The sequence below is a fragment of the Typopeltis vanoorti genome, chromosome 7 (assembly GCF_054136105.1).
Source record: "Typopeltis vanoorti isolate ZY-2024b chromosome 7, IOZ_Tvanoo_1.0, whole genome shotgun sequence".
NCBI classification, from domain to species: domain Eukaryota; kingdom Metazoa; phylum Arthropoda; class Arachnida; order Uropygi; family Thelyphonidae; genus Typopeltis; species Typopeltis vanoorti.
The window spans coordinates 147,888,087-147,902,713 of NC_143555.1; positions in this window are offsets into that span (position 1 = coordinate 147,888,087).

The following is a 14,627-nucleotide window of genomic DNA, read 5'->3' on the forward strand; positions in this document are numbered from 1 at the left end:
TACTTATGCTTCTCCAGCCTGGAGCCACACCTCCACTACAAATATTATTAAATTGCAACGTGTTCAAAACAAATGCTTGAGAATGATCCTAAACGTCCCGTGGTTCGTCAGAAATCATCAACTTCGCCCATATACAAATATTCCTTATATCTTCTCCTTCCTACAAACTTTAGCTGCCACTCATCCCAATGAACTAGTTCAGCAAGCTGTAGCCCATGAGCCTACGGATACATTCAAACACAAAAGACCAAAAGCCATTTTAACTTCCTTCAGTGATGTATAATCTCCGTGCCCATTCTGGGAGAGGAAACTACTAATAATATTTTCCCTCACTGTGACTGTAACAGACAACGGGGAATACGAAAAGCTTTTCGCTTCACCCCTTAAGTCATAAATGTCAATTGTCAATTGTCAATCTTGCATTCAATAATAAGACGATGCACCGTCTTATTACTCTGCACAGAAATCCGATTTTAACTCAATGTTACAACCTTTGGAACTTATTGCAACGTTGGAAGCAGGAATATCTGATCGAAATATCTGATTTGTCAAAGTGAAAGCCACATAACTGCTAGTGAAAGAGCAGTCGAGCTGTTGAACAGCCAGGAATTTTTAAGAGGGTTGTGTGGACTCACCCATCCAAGAGCGGTTTACTATATCTGAATGGATTTCGTATTCTTAAAGAGTAAATCGATATTTAAATAAGAAACGTCATCTGGTGGGACGAGGATGTTGGGTTATCGAACAGCAGTACACTTAGGTGTTTAGACGAAGATAATCTCGATGGCAATGTTAATTCCAAGAGATAAATCTCTTCTGGATTAAGTACTTGTGATATGAAAAGTAAGGAAGATTCACATTTTGAGAAAGATAAGGCAGGACTGAGTTTTGAAAGAACTGAAGGTGAGCAGGTTATTATTCTGTTCACTGCAACGAGTGCATAAGCATTTACCAACAATTCGGTGCAATGAGTTCATATTACAGAAGGATATCGAGAAGAAAGACAGTGGACTACTGAAAAGCATTTTTATTATCTAGAGAATTGGGGTGTTGCTTGGAGTTACGATCGCAGCAGGTAAGTTTAAGATGGCAGTGTCAAATGCCTGTTCATTGCATGCGTTCCACGGATGGGATGCCATTTCTAGGAGTAAACACCCTGCCAGCCCCGAATGAGAGTGGTTAAGTCTTCAATTTTTTAAAATGCCCTTATAAAGGTTTCTCGAGTCATAGACAGGGCTGGAACCCGGGTCATCCAAACAAATGACAGTTTTCTCCCCTCCACCCACCTACTTCAAGTTCCAACGCTAGATAGCTGTGTCATAGAGGACTTAGAAATTTTTCATGATCAAGTACTGCACACTGTGCCTTATTGGATCTCCGAGCGATGTGGTTTCGTCTATGCTCATACACGACAACATATATAGAGATGGTTAAGTCTGATTGTAAGAATATTTCTTCAGTCTACCGCATAGAAATCATGTGGGGAGTTTGGCGATTCAGCTGAAAAACAAAACTCTCCTCTGCACGTCCATAAATACCGCGTTGGGTTTCGTTTGAAATTATAAATTCGTTTTTTTTTCCTTTGTTAGGCCGAGAACTTTCAGACGATCCTCGTATTATTGTACATAGTTGTATTACGTAGATAAGCATGGGGTGCAGTGACATTGAGTGTATGAATAGTGTTTGGAAGAAGCTGATGAAAAATATGTCGTGTGATGCCTGTGAATGTATTGACGTTCACAAGATTCGATAAAACCTTACAAGACTGGCGACTGTTGCTGTTGCTAGCTAAAAAGTTGTGGTTGTTGACTGACGATGATGTACAGCAGAATCATTTTGGTATCATTTTTGTAAGTAGACAATCATGACAGGAGGGTAATAGCCGAGCCTCAGTTAGAACTTCATTGGCTACGGCATTGCCATCCATTAGCCTCCAAGGGTATTAATCGATCCATTCTGTTTTAACCATTAACCATTAACATTACTGACAGGATGGGTGAAGCACTAGTACTTTTCATATTCCCCTTTATCTGTAATGAGAGTTGTTTGGGAATGGGAGGTTTGTGAGCAGTTAAGCTCGCCCTCTTAGGGCAGTTGTGTTAGCTATGATCAGTTCAGAGAAGAATAGCCTTCGGTCTTTTGTGTTTGTAGTAATCAGTCTCGTTGTAATTGACAGCTTGTACGATTAGTGGGTTTGAATGTGAACTTGACTTCACGAAGAATTTTTCTGCAAGATTACGAAGAAAGGAGGAAATCTATGGAATGCCGGTTTCTCGGTGAATCTGTGAATTTCTGATGAACCACGGTGCATCCAGGATCATCCTAAGGCATTTGTTTTGGATTCTCTGTAATTTCAAAATGTTGGATCTTGAAGTGTAACTCCATGCTGGTGAGGCGTAGGTAATGACTGGACGTATTACCATCTGGTAAAGAAGCAATTTATTATGTAGGTTCAATTTGCTCTTGCGGTTGATCAATGGGTAGGGCTGTGCTATTACTTTGGAAGATGTGGAGTCAATGAGATTGATGTGCTTGTTTAAAAGGAGTTTCTTATTCATTAATACCCCAAGATATTTGGTCTCTGATTGCCATGGGATCTTATGACAGAGAGCAGAATGTCTTCTATATTGAAGACCTTTCTTCTTGAAAACAACATGGCTGAGCTTTTGAGGGGGTTCACTTGAATCCTCCAGTTGGTTAACCAGTTTGCTAGCTCATTGATACTTCCTTGGAGTCTAGTGATTGTTAGGCGAGGACTCAGCGATCTAGCTAGTATAACGGTGTCGTCGGCATAAAGGGCCGTAGCAGTTGTTCTTGAATTGAGAGGAATATCTGCCATGTAAGTTGTGAAAAGTATTGAGGCCAGAAGAGAACCCTCTACCACCAGGATTTTGCGCCTTGATGACACAATTCCGTTGAGTTTTACTTGCATGTATCTTTCATTGATATATGAATATATGAGTTTCAGTAGTTTAATTGGGATATTGTTTTCAATTAGTTTAAAGATAAGGCCTTGATGCCAGACCTTATCAAACGCCTTGGCAACATCCAAAAATACAGCAGCAGTGTAAAGGTGCTAGTTAAAACCATGAGTAATATGTTCTGTTAGTCGGCGAATTTGTTACACCGTGTTGTGAGCTTTGCGAAACTCAAATTGCTCATTTGTAATTATTTTCTGTTGGTCCACTGCTGATTGTAGTCTTGATAGGATGACCTTTTCTATTACTTTGCCAAGAGAGGAAAGAAGACTGATGGGCCTGTAGCTTTGGGGAAGTTGTTGGTTATTACCAGGCTTTTTCAGAGGTATAATGTCCGCGATTTTCCAATCTGTGGGAAAGTACTGGAATCTTAAAATGGAATTGGTAATATTAACTAGATGAATTATGGCTTTCCGTGGGAGTAGCTTTATTATTCTATTGATAATGCCGTCATGGCCGGGGGCCTTTTTATTCTTCAGATGGGAAATAATATATATTATTTCTGTTGGAGATGTAGGGGTGATGGTTTCTGAATCATCCTTAGGCTGTCTTAGTGCATTTCTAACTTTACGATTAACTTTGTAAATAAGATTGATGTTTAAGTTTACGTAAAATGGGCTGCATTGATTTTCCAGCTTTTCAATTACGGCTTCTCCTTTTTCTTCATCCGAGTGTGCAATTCCAAGATTAGTCTTCAAAGGGGGAAGTGGTTGTCTTTTGGTACGAAGAGATTTTACAAACTTCCACTGGGTTGATTTCCCTGAGTTTGGATTCCCATTTGGAATTCCTGTGCATCTGGAGGGCTTCTCGAACCCGTCTGTTCAGGTTGTTTACGGTTGTTTTATCCTGCGGGGCTCTGGTGTTTTGATATCGTTTTCTGGCTTTATTTTTGGCCCTAATCAGGTCCATTATCTCTTCTGGATCCAGTTGGGAGCGTGAAAGACAGTGGTTTGAGTGTGATGTTATTGTTGTGTTGATTTGCCTAGTTAAATTGCTTACAGCTTGGTCTATTTCTTCTTTTTTACGAATGACAGGGGGTGGACCGATGTGAAGTGGGAGAACCTTAGAGAGCTTGTCCCATGGTAAGAAAGAATGATGGGGAGAGAGCTGATCTTGAAGTCCTAACCTGAACAGGATGGGATTATGATCTGAGTTAAGCTCTTCTAATGTCTCCAGCTTGTATTGATATTTAATGTTCCTAAGGATAACTATGTCTAATACATCAGAACTTCCTGATGGGCTGTAGTGGGTGGGCTCAGTGGGTCCATCTACTATTGATGAGTTGAGTAACGTGTAGTTGAATTAGGCCTTTGGAGTTGATTGACGAACTGAACCAGGCCGTTCAGTTGTGTAATGTTTTAGATTTTAAGTTTCAAAATACGCTTCAAAATTTTTTGAAACAATATATATATAGATAGATATATATGTTAAAAATACCAAGCAATTTTAAACCTGGTTTTACTCCATTTCCCAAGTAAGCAAACAGACAAACAAGTTAAGTTTGCGTCTGTAAGTGATGCAAGTCTAGCTGATCCTACAGGTAGTGCAAGACCAAGGCAACTCGTGGTAAAGGTGGCATAAGATCTGCTCACTAATCTTAATATTTACCCTTAATGCCAAAACACATCTCCAAGAAGGGGATGCATGGTGTTTTGTATTAAAGGCAAGGGGCCACTACCCAGACCGGGTAGTGGCTCCTTGTAGTGGCCATTACCGGATAGTGGCCACTACCCAGACCTTTATTATACCCAAGGTAAAATACCTTCTACATTATATATATATATATAATTAATTATCATTTAAATTGCTTTATTTATTTAATTCAGCTGTATACTGACTTCAGAAAAATCATAACTTAAAAATAGTAATAATAACAATAATAAAATAAGTTACGGTGAATCGTTGTAATCTTCTATATGATCTTAATGCAATCATAATTTAAAAAATTTAAGCTTGTTTATATTTTATTTATATTTATGTTTATATTTATTTATTCGGAAATGAAAAAAAAATAAAACCATTCAAATATAAAAGAAACATTCATAGAACTCAATTTTTCTGAAATTAATTTCATGATTTACACGAACATGAATAAACTTTTGTGGTGTATAAGTTTCAAGCAAGTGTTACAGTAATTAATTAAAATGATCTATATTTAATTATGCAGTCTATTATCTCCTCGTTGAACTTCTACTTCTTTGTATTGTACTAAAAGAGAGAAATTCGCCCAAACATAATAAATTTCCCTTGAAAAATTGGAATGAAATTCGTTAAATAAAGAATTTTATTATAATTTGCATAACCAGATTGGTTGGGCTCTGTGCATACAGACAGTTATTGTCATCTTCTATCCAGTCTCTCAGCGATCCTGTGAACAAAGACTTGCCATCCCGCTCGGCCTCTTGTCCTTTCTTTCAGTAATTGCAAGTTCAAGTTGGTAAGTTATTTTATGTTGTCCATGAAACTCTTTGGTGGTCTTCTTCTCATTCCCTCAATCTTCCCCAACATAACTGCCTTTTCCAATAATTCATCAGCTCGCATGATGTGTATGTTGTGTCCAAAGTACAAGAACTTCTGTTCAGCGATCATCGCCTCCGAGGCACATTCTGTAATTCTTTCTTTTTATTCTCTAAACCTTCTTATTGGCCATTCTTGCAGTCCATGGGATTCTTAATAGTCTCATCCACACCCATAATTCCAATGAATGAATTCACTTTCTGTCTCTCTAATTAATGAATCAATTCTAACTTTCGCCACCTTACTCACCCCTCTATCCTTCGTAATTTTTGTTAGGTTTGACATCGTTGTTTTTCCCATTACTATCCTTCTTTTAATTTCATCTAAGAATTTATCTCCCTCTGTCATAAACTCATCTACATTGCCAGAAGCCATCACTTTTGTTTTTCTGATGTTTAAATTAGGCCCTGCTTTGTTACTTCCCCTCCTAACAAATAGAATCAATCGCTCCAGATCTTCTTTAGTTTCTTCTATGAGGATCGTATCATCTGCAATATCTTAAATCATTTATTTTCCTGCCATTTTTACTGGAATTTTAATTCCAGCTAGATCTTGGTCTAAATCAACCATTCTCATAACATATTCACTATAAATATTTAAAAAATAGGGCGACAGTATACAACCCTGCACACCCCTTTTTCCCACTCAAACACTGTTTCTGCAAAGACTGTTTCTAGCGTACTGACAGACAGCTAAATTTATTGTTTCCAATAGGCACTTACAAACCATTGCAAAATGTACTGAAAAACAATAAAATGTAATTATTGTTTTTAAGCACATTTAAGAACAATAATTTGGCATTTGTCTACCAATTCGACAATAAAAAGCTTTCATCGTGAGTTTGGAGTTGTGGATACCTTTTTGGGAGAAATAATCCACTGATATTTTCCACTGTGGAATTCGATCTACATACATTTGGCACTGCTCTTTAGTCGGTGAAGTCTCTCTTGTTCGGAGTTAAAAAAAAAAAAAACACGAAATATTTTGTAGAAAAATTCATGATTTTTGCGTAAGACAAAAGGACTCGTTTTCAGTTAAACAAACTTAATCTGAAATCCCGTTCCTAGCTGAATCTACATTGGACTGTGTTGATTCTGAATAACATGTCATTTACGATGACAATGGCTGTCCAAATACTTCTTTATTAAGCTAGCGAAGGTCGTATCATCAGTGGAGAATACGAAAAATAAATCCATTGAAGCGAAAACAACATTTAAGCAAATTGCTAACCATTATCAACTATTTCTGAATAAAGTTTAGTAATTATTTAGTGGAATCCATTCAGGACATCCACAAAACAATAGAAATACCTAAAGTTTTTACAACATCTATCTGCATACCAATTCCAAAGAAAATAATGCATAAAATTGCCAGGATTACAGAACCGTGAGACTAATATCCCGTGCATCTAAAATTATTTTAACCATCGTTAACAAACAAATTTAAAGAGCCTTAAGCGGTGAATTGAGAGAACAACAGAAAGGCTTCAGAAGAGGAATGGGAACCATTAATGCTATCCTGGAACTAAAACTACTAATAGAAAGAATACTTGAAAGAAATAGGGACATTTACATACGCTTGATAGACTTTCAGAAGGATTTTGACCGGGTAAAACATAATAAAATATTCAATATATTAGATAAATTAGACATACAGTAGAAGACCATGTTCTTAAGATTATAAAAATGATTTACACCAAACAGAAAATTCAGCGGTTTAGCAATGAGACTTCTGTAGAAAAAATAAAAAGAGAAGTTAGACAAGGTTGTACCCTTTCACCAAATCTATTTAACATCTATAGTGAGACAGTGAAAAAAAAGATTGAAAAACAAAAAAATGGGAATTAGTGTCAGTGGTATAAAATGCAGCAATCTTAGATATGCTGATGATACCATTCTAATAGCAGAAAACAGAAACAAATTAATCAAATTACTGCAGCTACTAATTGAAGAAGGTAAAGAATGTGGATTAGATATTAATGGAAAAAAAAAAAAAATGAAACTCTCAAAAGAAAGCAGATCCGAGCCAGAAATATTCATAAACAAAATGAAAATTGAACATACAGCAGAATACAAATATTTAGGCACCTACTGCAGATGGAAAGCAAGATAAAGAAATAAAATAAGAATAGCTATAGCTAAAGATTTATTTTTCCATTCTGGAGAAATAAAGATCTGCTCAGAAGTTCTGTGAGCATCAAGACAAAGAAAAGAATGATAAGAACATTAGTGTGGCCAATTTTCACATGTGGAAGTGAGACCTGGACATTCAAGAAGAGAGTAAGGCAACAGATAATGGCCTTTGAAATGTGGTGCTACACGAGAGCTCTGAAAATCCCATGGACAGAACATGTGACAAATACAGATGTCCTGCAGAGAATGAGAACCAAGAGATCTTTATTACAGGAAATGATCCAGAGAAAGATGAGATTGGCAAGACATGTACTGAGAGGTTCAGCAGGAGAGAGGCTATTGACAGTTTTAGAAGAAAAAATTATGGGAAAAGGATCAAGAGACCAGTGGCGGCTCGTGGCTTGAAATCGTAGGGATGCGGCAACTTTCGAAATATACATACACACTGTAAGCACAGTGTATACGCGTTTGGATAAAATATCAAATTTATGGTAAAAATTATAAAAAAAAATAAACCTGAAAATATATTGTTTATTATCGATAAAATTATACAGTTTAGTATAATTCACAATTACTTAAAAATAAAATCCATTATCATAACCCCAATAATGTTCTAAAATAAAAACTATAACAAATGTTATTTCGTTAATTGTAATGTCCAAATATTTAAAGAGACGGAGTAAACACGATAAGCACTACGAACACTCTACTACTGGCGCAAACTGCATATAAACAACAGTGGAACTGCGCGACGGACAGTGCCGCATTACGCTAATAGCTCGCATCGACTATGACGTGCATATGCTTGCGCGCGTAGCAATATGGCACTGTGATAAACACAGTGCTGCTAGCGTCCTTCACTCTCCTAAGTGCTACAAGATAAAATTAAATATTACAAGCAAATATAAATAAATTAATAAATATATTTATATATCGAAAAAAATTGGGGGGCTTCAGTTCCGCAGTGCCTATGCACGAGTCTCCCCTGCAAGAGACAAAAAACGAAGGACATGGCTTGAAGATATAAGATCATGGACAGGATCACATGGCTATGCAGAAACAAAAAGGAAAGCCACCAACAGAGAGAACTGGAAGGACATGGTGCTGCACCCTCTCACTGAGAAAGCCACATGAAGAAGAACAACAATTTAAGGCCAATACCAGAAATGACATGTAAAGATCTTTAGTAAAGAATCAAATAAGTGGCGCCATCTCGTGGTAAGTGTTGTCATTATATTAGTTTAATGATAATCATTACAAAATGACATGTCCAGATATGGTTCAGAAAAAAATAAATAAATAAAGTGCTTAATCATTCCTCATATAAGTTGCAGTGAATTTACTACAATGCAAGTTACTATTTGGAAACCTATTCAGATTTTTTTTTTAAAAAACATAAATTTTCTCTCAAGAGCGTCTTATATTAATTGTTTTAATAGCACTAACCTCATAGTTCTAGAAAATTAATATTCAAAAAATGAAAAGGGGAAGTAAAGCATTAAAAAAAAGCACATTAGAAGAAAAAATACTGAATTAAGCAGTCTGAAATACGTAGTAATACATTTTCAAAACTGCCTTCTCTTCAAGCGATGATAGGTTCACTTCAAACTATACAAGCGATGAAATTTAAAATTCTGACTTTACTTCTTTAAATGTATCGTCGATAGAAACACGCACGATCAGAATATGTTACCTACTTAGTGTTGACACCGGTTTCTAAACAGCTCTTTTCTACTCTGCGACACCTCTCTTGCTAGCTACGCGAACAAACAAATCTTAATTAGTCTGTGTTCATAGTTTCTGGTAACTCTTCTTGGAAGTAGGTAATTAATCCCACGGGGGACCGGAGAAGGTACAAGATAAAAACGCTAATGCACTTTCTTGTCTTGTTCTAGTAATTAATGTTTAAAGATGCAAAAGGATAAAACAGTACCCAAAGTTGCTGCCTCGTTCTCTTCATTCTGTAGTTAGTTGGAAGTTCCAGTTGTGATGTACTGTGTAGAAGGATTGTAAATTAAGTCAATTTATTAGTGATTCTTCACATGCAATTTTGGTGTGAAGAGGTAAAGCAAGTTCTTGCGAATTACGTGATTATTTAACGTCACGTATGCAATTATATCGTTATTGCTCATTAATCTCAACTGTTTATTTATTTTTTTATAAATATACGTAAGCAATATTTATATTTCTAACTTTAAATATAATTATGCTTAAAATAAAATGGTGTATTTACAATACAATTAACATATCTAAAATATTTTAATATTTTTTAAAATAATTTTAATATTTTTTAAAATAATTTTAAATTTACAAACACTTTATACTTTTACAAATTTTTATATATTTTAAATAGATGAATAATAGCTATATTTATGAAAATGAGACAGTTTCGCACTAAGCAAATCCATGATCAGTGGATGCAAAATTTCATTATAAAAGTCAACTAGTTAGGATTGCTACTAATTACACAGCGATAGTTACAGAAGATCTAATCGTCGGTGTTACGTATGATTTTACTGGAACATTCATATGAAATCTGAGTTTGTTTCAATCTATAAACCCATGACGTCATCATTCTATTAGAGCATAATGACGCTAAGCCTTGCAGAGAATAACAATTATGTTACAGGAGATGGCATGATTATATACCCAAGCTATATAATGGTAGCTTGTATTTTTAATAGCGATTGAAATTACAGTACATGTTGGTATAGGAACGAAGTACAGGTTGCGACACCTCTCTTGCTAACTATGCGAACAAACAAATCTTAATAATAATAATAAGTGCCTAGTATTAAAGTTATTTATTTTCATTCAATGCCACTTAAATGAATAAAAGGGTGTGTGTTTTGTATTTTACAAAAAATACGATAATATTCGATAATACTTAACTTGATCATTAACAATGAAATTTCAAGTATAATATGACAGTTGCGCATGCGCAGTTCAGCATGGGACTAATCAAATTAAAACACTGCTGTTGTTTTCTAACTTATCCTCGTATGACATTCCAAATATTTAGCTTATTGGTTAACTGCTGCATATTGTAAAAAAATATTTCAATTTACCTGAATTATTATGTAATACTCCACCATTAATTGTATGTTCTAACAAAGAATGCCTTTAAAATGCATAGTTCCCCTTTCTGTTTAATTTTACTATTTTTACAAATCTTTTCGGAAATGTGAAAGGTGATTATTTTTTCCCTTCCATGCCTAGATAGTTTATATATATATCGGTAGATGGCAGCACATTTTGTCCTTAGTGGTAGGGAGTATCTTTAATTGCAAAATCATTCACTGAAGTGTTATAAAAACAGACCAGGAGTTATAATTGATGGATTATTGAATAGATTCAGTGCGCTTTTAAATATAATTACATTTTGATAATAGTCTGATAGCTTCCTTATGATGAATATGTTATTTTTATTTTTTATTAATCTCATTAATTATAATTACATTTCGATAATAGTTGGACTATTTTTAATTTACGAGTCTTCAATTTCATTTTTCAAACAAGGGGATACTTAATCATCTCTGTCATTGAATTTTTACTAAACTAATACACAAACCCATCCAAACATCAATCGCAGATATATAATTAAAAGGCTTTAGGGTTTAAAAAATCAGGGGGTAGTAACTACATTGCTGTGTTCATAATCGTAGTCTAGTTATGAAGTCTAGTTCTTGCACGAATTATTAAAGTATTGTAAATAGAACCCCGTTGCGTGGTGTTCTCTTGACTCTGTTTAATTGTGCTTTTTTATGAGCATATGCTGGCTATGTTTTCAAACGAAAAGTATACCAACACCCATTTCATTCACTGTTTTTGTAACAACGACACCAGTGCTGCTTTTGAGGCACACCTAAAGATATTTTCAGATCGAATTATAAATTATATTAAAATATGATATAAAACATGTTTTGTAACTTCTAAAATAAATGTTTAACACAATATCCTACACTCTCCTACTTTGGACAAAGATCCATATGGTAGCGTCTCCTAAAAAATTAAATAAATAAAAATAATTACCATCCAAGGAAATGCTGTATTGCCTTACCCTTGTAACCTCATAGAAACGATGCAGTTTAATATCAGCATGATGATGAATGATGTCAAAATAATAGCGCTGTGGCTATATAATTTGAGGATAGGAAGTAAGAAAGTGCGACTAACAAGCTTGTAGAGCACCTTTAGGAAAAGTCAGGACATCAATATATTTTCCAGTTGTTTATCTTTATTTATTTATTTTATTATTTATTTTTGTTTATTTATTTCTAAATTATAGGGTATATTATTATTATTATTATTATTATTATTATTATTATTATTATTATTATTATTATTATTATTATTATTATTATTATTATTATTATTATTATTATTAAATTCATTATTTCATTATTAAATAATAACCAACTGGTGCCATCCTCAGATAAGCTTACATATAAGCTTCGAGGATGAAAGCAGAGAAATTATTTCTCGCCCAAGATGTATCATATGTAATCAAATGCATGTAATGTACGTATCACATGAAAACCAATGTATGTAATGTAAGTATCATATGTAAACAAATGTAAGTAATGTATCATATGTAATGAAATGTATGTAATAACTGTAACAAAAGTATGCAATATAGAGTGATTATATCCATTGATATTGTAATATATATAGTGTAAAATTGAAAGAAACATGTGTAATAATCATCATTAGGAAAATTATAATAATATACGTTGTAAACAGTTAATGTTATTATTATTATTTAAAAAAAAAACTTAATGCACGAGAAAGTATTTGTTATGCATAATTGTGTTCCTATAATGTATGTAATTTATCTGAGAAATAATAAAAATGTTAAAAAAAGAATATTATTATTTATACGAAGTTTATTTCTTTTTTCAATGGTGATCGCTCATGGAACCCCTGGCGACAACTTGCGGAACCAGTTGAGAAACTCTACAACTAATACTTACAATGAAAAAAGGATGAAAAAAAATATCCTTGTTCGTTTATCAACAGTTTAACCGAATTCCCTAAGATAGTATATTGTAATTATTTTTTTATATTTTGTATCATTATTTTCATATGTACAACAAAACAAAACGAACAAATTCAAAAGTATTAGTTGCATGATGTTTTTAACTAATTAGACATTTTTATATTGATGACTAAGTAACTATGATTTAGTATGCTCTACTCAATAATAAATAAAAATCATAGTAGCAAATAAGTGGATTTTTATACTATTCTAACTATTCTAACTGATTTTATATATAATTAATATAAAATTATATTAAGTTTATATTACTAAATTAAATAAAAATGGATATTAACATTTTTATTATAATTTTTGACTTAATATATACAAATATTTACATACACCAAATAACAAAATATATAAAATATACAAATAATAAAATATGATAAAAAGCGTTAGCTGATTTTTATATTATATATATCAAGTGTGTAGTTCATTTTTGTGAACTTTCCCCATAAGTGATTAGCAAATTGTTTAGCTAAGCGCAAATTGTAGTATAGTATAGTATATAGTATATGTTAGCTCAGTTATAAGCGTCTCATAGAGGCACTTGATAATAAACTACAGCAGCAGATACAGAATAAACCCCAGACTGGGGCAAGAACAACACACTCGGTGGTGGGAATAGCTTAGGCCCTCCCCCCTCACCAGCATGGCTTTGCCGCGTACGCGGACCCTTGGAATCGAAGTGGAAGCTGATCTACGACCTCGATGTTTGGCCTAAGCCCTCATCGAAAGCGTCGGCGCTGAGCAGATATTTGGGTTTACCCCCTTTGGTGGTGGCCGCTTCCAAGTAGTAGTAAGGAGTGAACAAACAAGAGACAAACTACTTGCAGGATTCGAATGTAATGGAAAAACAATAGTTCCATTTTTGGTAGGGAGCATTTCCAAACTACTTAGAATCCCCAGATTCCCTTTAGAATATATTGAAACGGATGTAAAGATCATCCACGAAATATTCGGGAAATGGGGCGTTATACACAAGGTGGAAGTCCTAAATGACGCAGAAAACCCCAAATGGAAGTCGGGTGAAGTCCACATTTCCCTCGAGATGAAAACGCCCGTTCCCAACTTCATTATTATTGGATCCGCCAGAGTAATGATAAATTACCCTGGTGTAAAAAACAATGTTTTAGATGTGGTGCTTTCACTCACCTTGGGGCGGACTGTCCTAGAGTGAAATGTAAAAACTGCCTCAAAGCAGGCCACAACCAAGAAAACTGTGAGTCAGCTTGCCTGAAATGTGGCGTAATTGACCACAAAGTGGACACATGCCCATCCAGAAGAACCCTTGCTGAGAGGATGGGTGGTGCAATCACCCCAGCAACTCCACCAAGCAATGGAAATGACACACCACAGGAAGCTTCTCCTCCTTTCGAGGCTGCTCCTGATATAACAGAAATCCATACCTCCACGTCTAAGAAAAACCGAAAGGGAAAAAAAACTTCCACAAGCAGTAAAATCCAACAAGAAGAAACAGTCGCTATTGAAACCATCAATACCAATATAGATACTAATACAGATGATATAGATAGGGAAGAAGGAAAGATGGAGGTGAACACCAACACCTCCAAACGGCCATTAAGCCCTCAGGAAGAAGAGTTGGTAACGCCCAAAACAGCAAAAGTATCTGAGACCGCCCACCCAGAAGACCCTCACGCGAAAGCAGGGGAGACTCTCAGCCATCTCATCAGAGGTATCCCAGGGATGGCGGAAAAATTCAAAGAAGCGATAAAAAAAATAGGAGAACCTGAACTCCTCCTCACAGGAGAACATGGATCTGACATCGTCAGTGCAAAATGGGGTGACATTTTCGTTGATGACATCAGCAAAATCACCCCTGAGCAAGTAGAGGTAGCCCAGGATTTAGACGAGGAGGCAGCTTCGGCGTTCTTCATAGCTCTCTGCAAACTAGACATGGCCAAGGGAAGTGAGGTGGCCAAAAGAATAATAACTGCCCAC